We start from the raw sequence: 8692 nt of genomic DNA on the forward strand, positions 1-8692 counted from the left end.
AAAGGCGCACAAATAAAAAAAATGTAGATCGACTTTTTGCATAAATCTATTCGTAAGATTTATTATCTTCAATTAATGCAATTATTTTTCTCTTCATGTTTATATTCTTCAACTAGAAAACTACTGTTATACCTGTTTTTGTATTAACTGGGTTGAATCTCTGCGATCAGCAAGCAATTATATTTTCGGATCTGATTTCCGAGTTGTGTATTTTTGAACCTTTCTATGCGGTCAGGAAAGATTGTGAATAGCTTTTGACATTTGTCCCGAAATTCGAGGTCAGTTGTATAATAACATTGTTTCTACTGCAATATAAATACTGTTTTAACCCGACAAATTAAAAAAAAATAGTAGAATATGATAGAATAACAATAACCATATCCATAAGGAATTCAGCAGGCTACTAGCTATCTAATTTCTATTCAACAAAAACTCTTGCTGACTTTATGGGCTTATTTCCGCAGAGTCAGTTGTCACCTACATATCGTTACTTTAATTCACAAAGGCCCTAAAGGCTCGGTTATGCAAGACTTGACTTGAAAATGGTATATCTGGCAAATGAGCTGCACGTGTATGTAGTTACCCAAAAAAGCAACTTCAATCAGAAACTTGGAAAATAATAGATTTTTGATTTCTAAGTTAAGTTTTTAAGTGCCAAGGGAGCATTTTTAAATTTTTTTATGGTGGCGAAACGAAAAGTCAAAAACAGCATTAAACAATCCAAATAATAAGCCACCAACATAGCTGTTTTTTTATTATTGTAAGCCGTTTGGTTTTCTTTTGCGAACGGTATTTCTTTGATATATTTTACCTACTCCATATAAAAATATTTGTCCCCGCTCAGGTTATTCGACAATCAACATGAAAAAAAGTTTGAACAAAGAAACAATGAAAAAAGGCGTTACTGTTTGTGAATGACCACCTTAACTTTTATTGTTTTATTATATTTTCACCTGGAAAATTGTATCAACATTAGCGTGGCTTTCTATTATAATATTGTCCCTCCGAATTTTCCTGAATGTCACTTTTTAATTTTGCCGTGATAGTAGTTGTTTTGTTTGCCCAAGTGTATTGCAGTTAAGAAGCCAAAAAAGTTGTTGATCGAATCACATAAGAAATAACTTAATAAAAGTAATTATTTTGTGTTGTTAAGTGAATCTATCATTACACTATGGTTAGTATGGCTAAATATTTCCTGAATGTCACCCAGTCTTTTATGCAAAAAACACTAAAAATAAGATAATTACCAATGCTTAAGGATTTTAAATGATTTCCTTTTTTATTTTCGTGATATAAGACTTAGAAAAAAAAAACAATTTGAAATATTTCCAGAATGTCACTTTTAGGTAAAAAATTATTTTTTATTTAAATAGCTTATTTCTCCAAAAGTGTTCAAATGGCATATATGGGAAATTGACGCCGAAGAAAGATTAAACAAAAACCTGCCTCCCAAGAAGAACCACCTTGAAACCATGAAAGATGTCATGAAGAAGGTGGAAAAAACTTCAACATTAGCTTATGTGATAAATGAGATTCAAAGTGATAGGCAAATGTTTAAAAAGCATGCATTTAATGTTAAAAATCAGCACAATGCTTATTGGTTAATATACCTTTTTCTAACAGTTTGTAAACTTATTCAATCCTTTTACTTACTTTTAAAAAAGTGACATTCTGGAAAATATTTTACAAAAATGCAAAAATAAGAAAAAAGAATAGTTTTGAAGAGCCTGAAAGCAGTTTCGTTTTCTGCACAAATTTTCACGTCAGTTAACGATTTCAGAGGATAAATCTACGTTTTTAAAAAGTGGCATGTAACTCTGTTTTTTTTGGTACTAACACTTTATAATTTTTACTGAAGGTGCATTTTAATACAACCAACTAAAATCTGTGAAAAACGCAATTCCAAAAAAGTGTTGGTTAAGGCTTTTGTGAATTAAGGTAACGATATGTACTATGTACATAACTACATATATGCATACATATATCCCACAATATGGATCATTCTTAAACATCTAAAGCTTGATTTTCAAATGTCTCGAATGTACATATGTAACTAAAGCTTTTCCTAGAGGGCATACTACCACATGTGCGTTTAGTGTACCCCAGTGGCAAAAGGTAATCTATAGGAATGCAAAAAGTAATGGATAGCCCCTATAACTTACGCACGAAAAGATGCAAGCGATGTCATACGAAAGTAAAGTGTCGCATGTCGCTTTACGAAACTATAAATAGAATCTACAAATAGAATAAAAATAAATAAAAATAAAAAATAAAGTCCGTGCCACAGGTTTTGAACCCGTGACCAACAACACGGCAGTCGAACACGCATCCATTCGGCTACAGCAGCTGTTGAGATAACGAGAACAAAAAACATACTTGAGTTAGTTTTCTAACTTTTTGTTTTGTTTATCGCTTCAAAGCTACACATCATCCGCTTGTTTACATCGCGATGCATCTTTTCCTTCAACCGTAGTTGTTAATCTTTTCTTGGTAGAAAAAAGTAATGGAATCCTATTTTCCCACTGGGACGAGAAGAGAAACGGAGTTTTCTGATCGGAAAAGAGTGATTTTCAAGAATTCTATACCATTTTCACGAAAAATGTTTTTTTCCTGATAAAAAATATTTAAAACTTTGAGCGCTTGGAGCGACCTCTAAATATGATTTCAAAGTAAAAAACAGGAGTATAATTTTTTTCGTTAAAAGACCAATCCGACTTTGCTTTTTCACATGCATGTTTGGACCACCCTAGTCTGGAAACCTACTCAAATTAATTTCATACATATTATTTTTTCACATACGTACTCCATAAACTTTACGACGTCGAAAAACACTGCAAATTATCGCACTGGGTTGATACAAGTATTCATTCATGCATATTTACACATTTACTTATGTAGATGTTTGGAGGTATTCGTTGATCGTGGTCATTCGGGAGAATATGAATTAGTTCTCACTTTATACTTAAATACACATATCGCACACCGTCTTCAAAAGAGTCACAACTCAAAATAATACGTTCGTCAGAAAATGCGAGAAACTATTTCGTAGCACATGCTAATCATATGGGCAAGGGCGACTTTACCTTAGGTTTTTTCAACAAATTATAAAAAGAATTTGCTCCAGCTTTTTCGGAAAGGTAAATAAAAGCTCTGTGTACATTTTTAGCGTATAATTACAAAAATGCCAAATTTTGAGTCGTGACTCTTTTGAAGACGGTGTGCGATATGTTTGTATGTATCAGTGTTGCCAGAAAAATAATTTCGTTTGGAGCTAAATCGGTCGAAAAAAGAGCTAAATAATAGTAATAGTAGCTAAAATGAAGAGCTATTTTTTTTAAGTTGTTCATTTATTGACGTAAAGTTGCTTTTACATTTTCCGAAATTTTATAAAAAATAACGAATTTTATGAATATAAATGCTGAAAACAACTTTTACAACGAAAATAGGGTGCATATATTTCGGCACTTACGCGCACGTGGTAGAAACTAATCCACTTACTTCCATTTGCTTACGCGCCATTTGCATTAGAAATGTACATTTTCTTATTATTCTTTCTTTTCTTATTATTGAAAATAGCCTGAGATCATCAAAACTAAATGAATTTTAGTCAAAACTTGAAATAACAGATTTTTAATTTTATTATATTAGCTAATACAACTAAAACATTCTGGACCAAAAAAGTGCTAGATAGTTTTGAAAAGAGCCAAAAAAAAGAGCTAGGAGCTAAATAGAAAAATAAAGAGCTAAATCTAGTCTCAAAAGCACCAAAAAGAGCAACACTGATGTAGATTTCTTATCAGTTAAATAAATGTCCACGACCTTACATACATATATGTGCTAGGGATGCCAACTGGGGCATATTTTGGTGCAATTTCAATTTTATTGGGGAATTGCTTAACATTTTGGGGAAATTTAATATACACGCTATAAACCTTTATATAATAATTTTTATTTTACGTTCACAAAATAATTTTTATTTGTTGTTTTATTTTTCGTTCACAAAATAATTGTTATCTGATGAGTTTTATAAATTTTTTTTATTTATTTTTTATTCAAAAAATAAAAGTTATTTTGTGAGTTTTATTTTTCTTTCACAATGGCTGCGTTTCTTTATAGATACATTCCGGATAATTCTATTTCACAGCCGGAATAAACAGAATGCGTTTGAAATATACGTTAACATATCATCAGGAACGTTCTAAAGAATATTATTAGTACGTCGGGTATACTCGCGCTGCGACCTAAAAGATCTATTGTGCTAAACCCTGATTGTGGTCACTCCAACCTTAGGCTATTCAAGAAATTAAGCACATTGGAGGGTGCCGTGTTCCAAATCTTGGATGGAGAAGACAATCGTTCCCCAAGGTGCATCAGTCTGCTATTCATGATACGCGGGCAGTCACACAGAATGTGCTCCGAGGTTTCCTCCGCCAGCCCACAGAACCTGCAGTCCGTCTCTACAGAAAGCCCCATTTTGTTTAGATGGTACCTTAACTTGCAGTGTCCTGTCAGGTAGCCTGTAATAGTCCTAAGACCCTCCCGGCTGAGTTCACGGAGTCTTTCTGAGTTCCTCTTGGAAGGAGTTATGAATTTCTTTGATTGTCTCATCCCTTTGACTTACGCCAGTGGGCAGCAATCTGAGATTCCTCCCAACTCCTAAGTAGTTCTGCAGTGTATCCTATAGATGTACCGCAGAAAGGCTCGGGACCATGCATTCGCGTTTGGGCCCCACGTTTTGCGAGATAGTCAGCCCTTTCGTTGCCTTCAAACCCTTCATGCCCAGGGACCCACCACAGCGTAACTCTATTATGGGCTCCTAGGCTATTCAGAAGAGTTTTACAACTGTCCACAAGCCTAGATGTCGTTTTAAATGAGTCTAAGGCCCTTAGTGCTGCCTGGCTATCCGACATAATATTTATTCTGGCCCCGTTTGTCCTTCTCCGAAGACATTCTCGAACACAGACTTCGATTGCGAAGATCTCCGCCTGGAATATGGTTGGGTATGAGCCCATTGGCAGACTTTTCTGGAACCTTGGTCCAAGCACGCCTGCCCCAGTACTCCCGTCTTCCATCTTTGATCCATCGGTATACCATACTTGGGACCCTTTGTCAATCATAGATATTATCGCTTTACAGCAGTCCCTTTCAGGAATTCTGACCTTGTAGGGCTTATCAAAGGATAATTTCGGTAGCATGATATCTGTGAGCTTGATAGCGGGATCATCCAGAAAAGGCTTGAGAACCTCCAAGTGACCCCAAAGATCTCCACTCTTCATGCTGATTACATTGGGCAGCCGTATGGAGCTCCAGCAGGCCTCCTTTTCTATCAGAATAGATAGAGGAGGAATGCCTGTAATTATACCGAGGGCATCCGTTGGACAGGTGCGCATAGCTCCTGTGATGGCCACACAGATCAAGCGGTGTAGCTTGCTCAAGGTGGCACACGCACTTGCTTTCTTTGCTTTTGGCCACCAGGCCAGTGCCGCATATGTGACAACAGGTTTCACGACCGTATTGAAAGACCAATACGTTAGTTTGGGTGATATTCCCCAAGTTTTACCATGGAGTCTCTGGCAGGCATAAAACGCCTTTTTAGCCTTGTTGGTAATGTTAAGGAGATGTGAGTTCCAATTGAGCCTTTTATCCAGAGTTACCCCTAGATACTTCGCCTCTTCTGAGAACTCAATTTCTGTCCCTGCCAAAGTGGGTTTAGTCAAGTTGACTTTCCTTCTATTGGTAAATGGGACAACGGTGGACTTCTGCGGGTTTATTGACAATCCCTTTGAAGCACACCAGTCTTCCGTTAGACTGAGCGCAGCTTGCAATCTGGAACAAATTGTGTCCTCATGCCAGCCGACAACGTAGATGACTAGGTCATCTGCATATCCATATGCCTTGAATCCATTGCCATTTAGCTTTTCAAGAAGTTCGTCAACAACCAGTGTCCAAAGTAGGGGCGATAAGACTCCCCCTTGAGGACAGCCACGGGTGGCATTTACTGCTTGCCTGTCGTCTCCTAGGTCCGCTATTATGGTTCTGGACCTCAACATGCTTATGATCCAATCCGCTAGAAGGACAGGAATATCCTTTCGTATCATAGCTGTCGATATTGCTTCATAAGACGTATTGTCGAAAGCACCTGATATGTCCAGGAATGCACACAAAGCTATCTGTTTATACCGCAATGCCTTTTCAATGACTTGAGTTAGGCTATGTATTGCAGTAATAGTAGATTTGCCTGCCTGGTATGCGTGCTGACTCTGACACAGAGGCTTATTCCTGAGAAAGTTATCCCTTATGTGAAAGTCAATAAGTTTTTCTAGTGTCTTTACTAGAAAGGAACTGAGGCTAATTGGCCTGTACGCCTTTGGGAGTTGTGCTGAGTTTTTCCCCACTTTGGGTATAAAGACCACTTTGACTTCACTCCATGTTGTTGGTATGTGAGCAAGTAAGAGACTTGCTCTCAGCAATCTGACTAGTGGCCCTGATATTAAGCCCAAGCTCTGCTGCAGCAGGCATGGGAAGATACCATCTGGACCAGGGGATTTATATGCACTAAAGGTTGAAATGGCCCACGATATCTTTTCCACACTGACGATTCTTCCTGCTAGGCCTCTAGTCCTCCTGTTTGCGCACACAGCGTTCGCCGTGTTTGTCGAAGGACATGTGCCTTGTGGAATACATCCCGGGAAGTGGGTTTCTAGCAGAAGCCTGCTGGTTTCTTCCGGGGTGCCAGTGTAGGTACCATCTGGTCTTTTCAAAGTGCATAGGACTTTCGGATGATCTAGTTTAAGGGCCTTCTGAAGGCGATGCACCTCTGGAAGAGAGGAAATACTTCCGCAGTGCTCACGCCACGTAGCCCTTTTAGACCTTCTGAGCTCACAGTTGTAAGCGGTTAGGGCTGACTTGTAGGCGGTCCAGTCACCTGTTGACTTTGCCCTATTGAAAAGTTTCCTGGCTCTTTTCCTTAGTTTTCCGAGAGAATCGCTCCACCAAGGGACATCCCTTTGAGACTTCTTGGTTCTCAGTGGGCAGCTCTCTTCAAAACCTTGTTTAAGAACATCTTGGAACTTTCTCGCCTCGTCCTCAAGTTCATAGACGGATGAAATTGGTGCGGTAGAACCATTCACTTCCCGCTCTATGTGGAGGCGAAAGAGTTCCCAGTTTGTTTTTCTGGGATTTCTGTAAACATGGTTTGTTACTCTTTGGGCTTCTATATCGAATCGAATATGCCGGTGGTCCGACATAGATACCTCATTTGAGACATGCCAGTTTGAGATAAAGGTCGACAAGCTAGTTGAGGAAATTGTCAAGTCTAGAACCTCCCCTCTTATAGCATTGACAAAGGTCGGCTCATTACCCCGGTTAAGAATAAATAAGTTGTTCTTAGTGATAAATTCAAGAAATGACTCACCTCTAGAATTGGTGTCCGAGCTGCCCCAAACACAGTGATGGGCATTGGCGTCACAGCTCATTATTTCAGCTTTCTCCTTCTGCAGTACTCCTCTAGGGCTATTACTTCCCTTGTGGGCATCTCACAGCTGTCGCCTGGGAGGTAAGCTGAAGCGAGAACGACCTCTTGTTCTCCCATTTGAGTGGGCACTTTAGTCCATACAGCAGCTAAGTCCTGTTGTGTCAACTCTGAAATGGGAACAAAAGTCATGTTATTACGTAGTAATATGGCCGCTCTGGGCCTGCAGTGTGTGGTATCGTAGATTATCTTACAGTCGTTTAGGCCTTTAATAGCCCCGGCGAAAACCCACGGTTCTTGGATGAATGCGACATCCAAGAGTTCTGTTTTGAACCTCCTGCATAAGACGTCAGAGGCCGCCTTTGCATGATGGAGGTTCACTTGCAGGCACTTGATGTGCCTAGGCCTATCGCTTGGGGGGTTTGCCATTTTTCGGCCTTGAAGCCCGCTTGGCCATCTTTTTCCCCCTATTGGTGGCCATCAGGGTCTTCTCCTCCATTGAAATCTCCCCTCGACCTTGTCTCCGATTCGCATTTAGCGGAGGACGGAAGGGATTTTGGGCGAAAGGGGCCTTTGATCTCTCTGGGCTGGAAGGTACCCTCTTTTCCGTGCCAGGAGTGTCTTCTGAGCAGCAGGGCCGCTCTATGGACTCCTGGACAGGTGCTTTTTCCTTCTCCGCTGCCCCTGACTGCTCTGAAGGTAACCTTTGCAGTCCCTTGGGTACGTCCTTGGAACCGCAAGGTCCCTCTTTGAAGCACGCACTTTGTGCAGCGGAGGAGGAACTGGCTATAGCAGGCTGCGCACCCTTCGGGTCTGACGACTCAGTCGTCTTCCCTTTTTTATGGATGCGCACCCTGCCATATCCATAATTGACTAAGTATCCCAGCCTGTCGAGTGTCTCCGCAGAGTGCGGGTCAACCGCTAGAGTGAGCTCAGTGGTGGGTCCCTTCTGTACCCTGTTGAGCACCCTCCAGCTACCTACCCGCAGCCCTTCGTTCTGACCCTCGACAAGGCCAAGGATACTGTCCACTGGAGTGGTTGATGGCTCCGGAAAGTACCCAACGTACACACTGGGTTTGGGCACGTCAGTGGCATTCATTGCCACAATTTCCGCGCCCTTCCAAGGCTTCAGGGTTTGGGATACCTTGCGCAGCCATTCCAGCGTTATAGCGTCTCCGCAGCCAATGGACATCCATCCCGGACGGAAGGTGCAACCGCTAA

The 8692-nt window shown here is 40.3% G+C and overlaps 1 protein-coding gene across 4 annotated transcripts in view; it reads left to right on the forward strand.

The window, feature by feature from the left end:
* LOC118746058 (coiled-coil domain-containing protein 102A-like) overlaps positions 1–8692 on the forward strand; it is a 30260-nt gene that overhangs the window by 4513 nt on the left and 17055 nt on the right. The window lies entirely within an intron of this gene.

Source organism: Rhagoletis pomonella, unplaced genomic scaffold (genome assembly GCF_013731165.1).
Source record: "Rhagoletis pomonella isolate Grant_MI unplaced genomic scaffold, Rhpom_1.0 Rhpom_scaffold_00010, whole genome shotgun sequence".
Lineage (NCBI taxonomy): Eukaryota > Metazoa > Arthropoda > Insecta > Diptera > Tephritidae > Rhagoletis > Rhagoletis pomonella.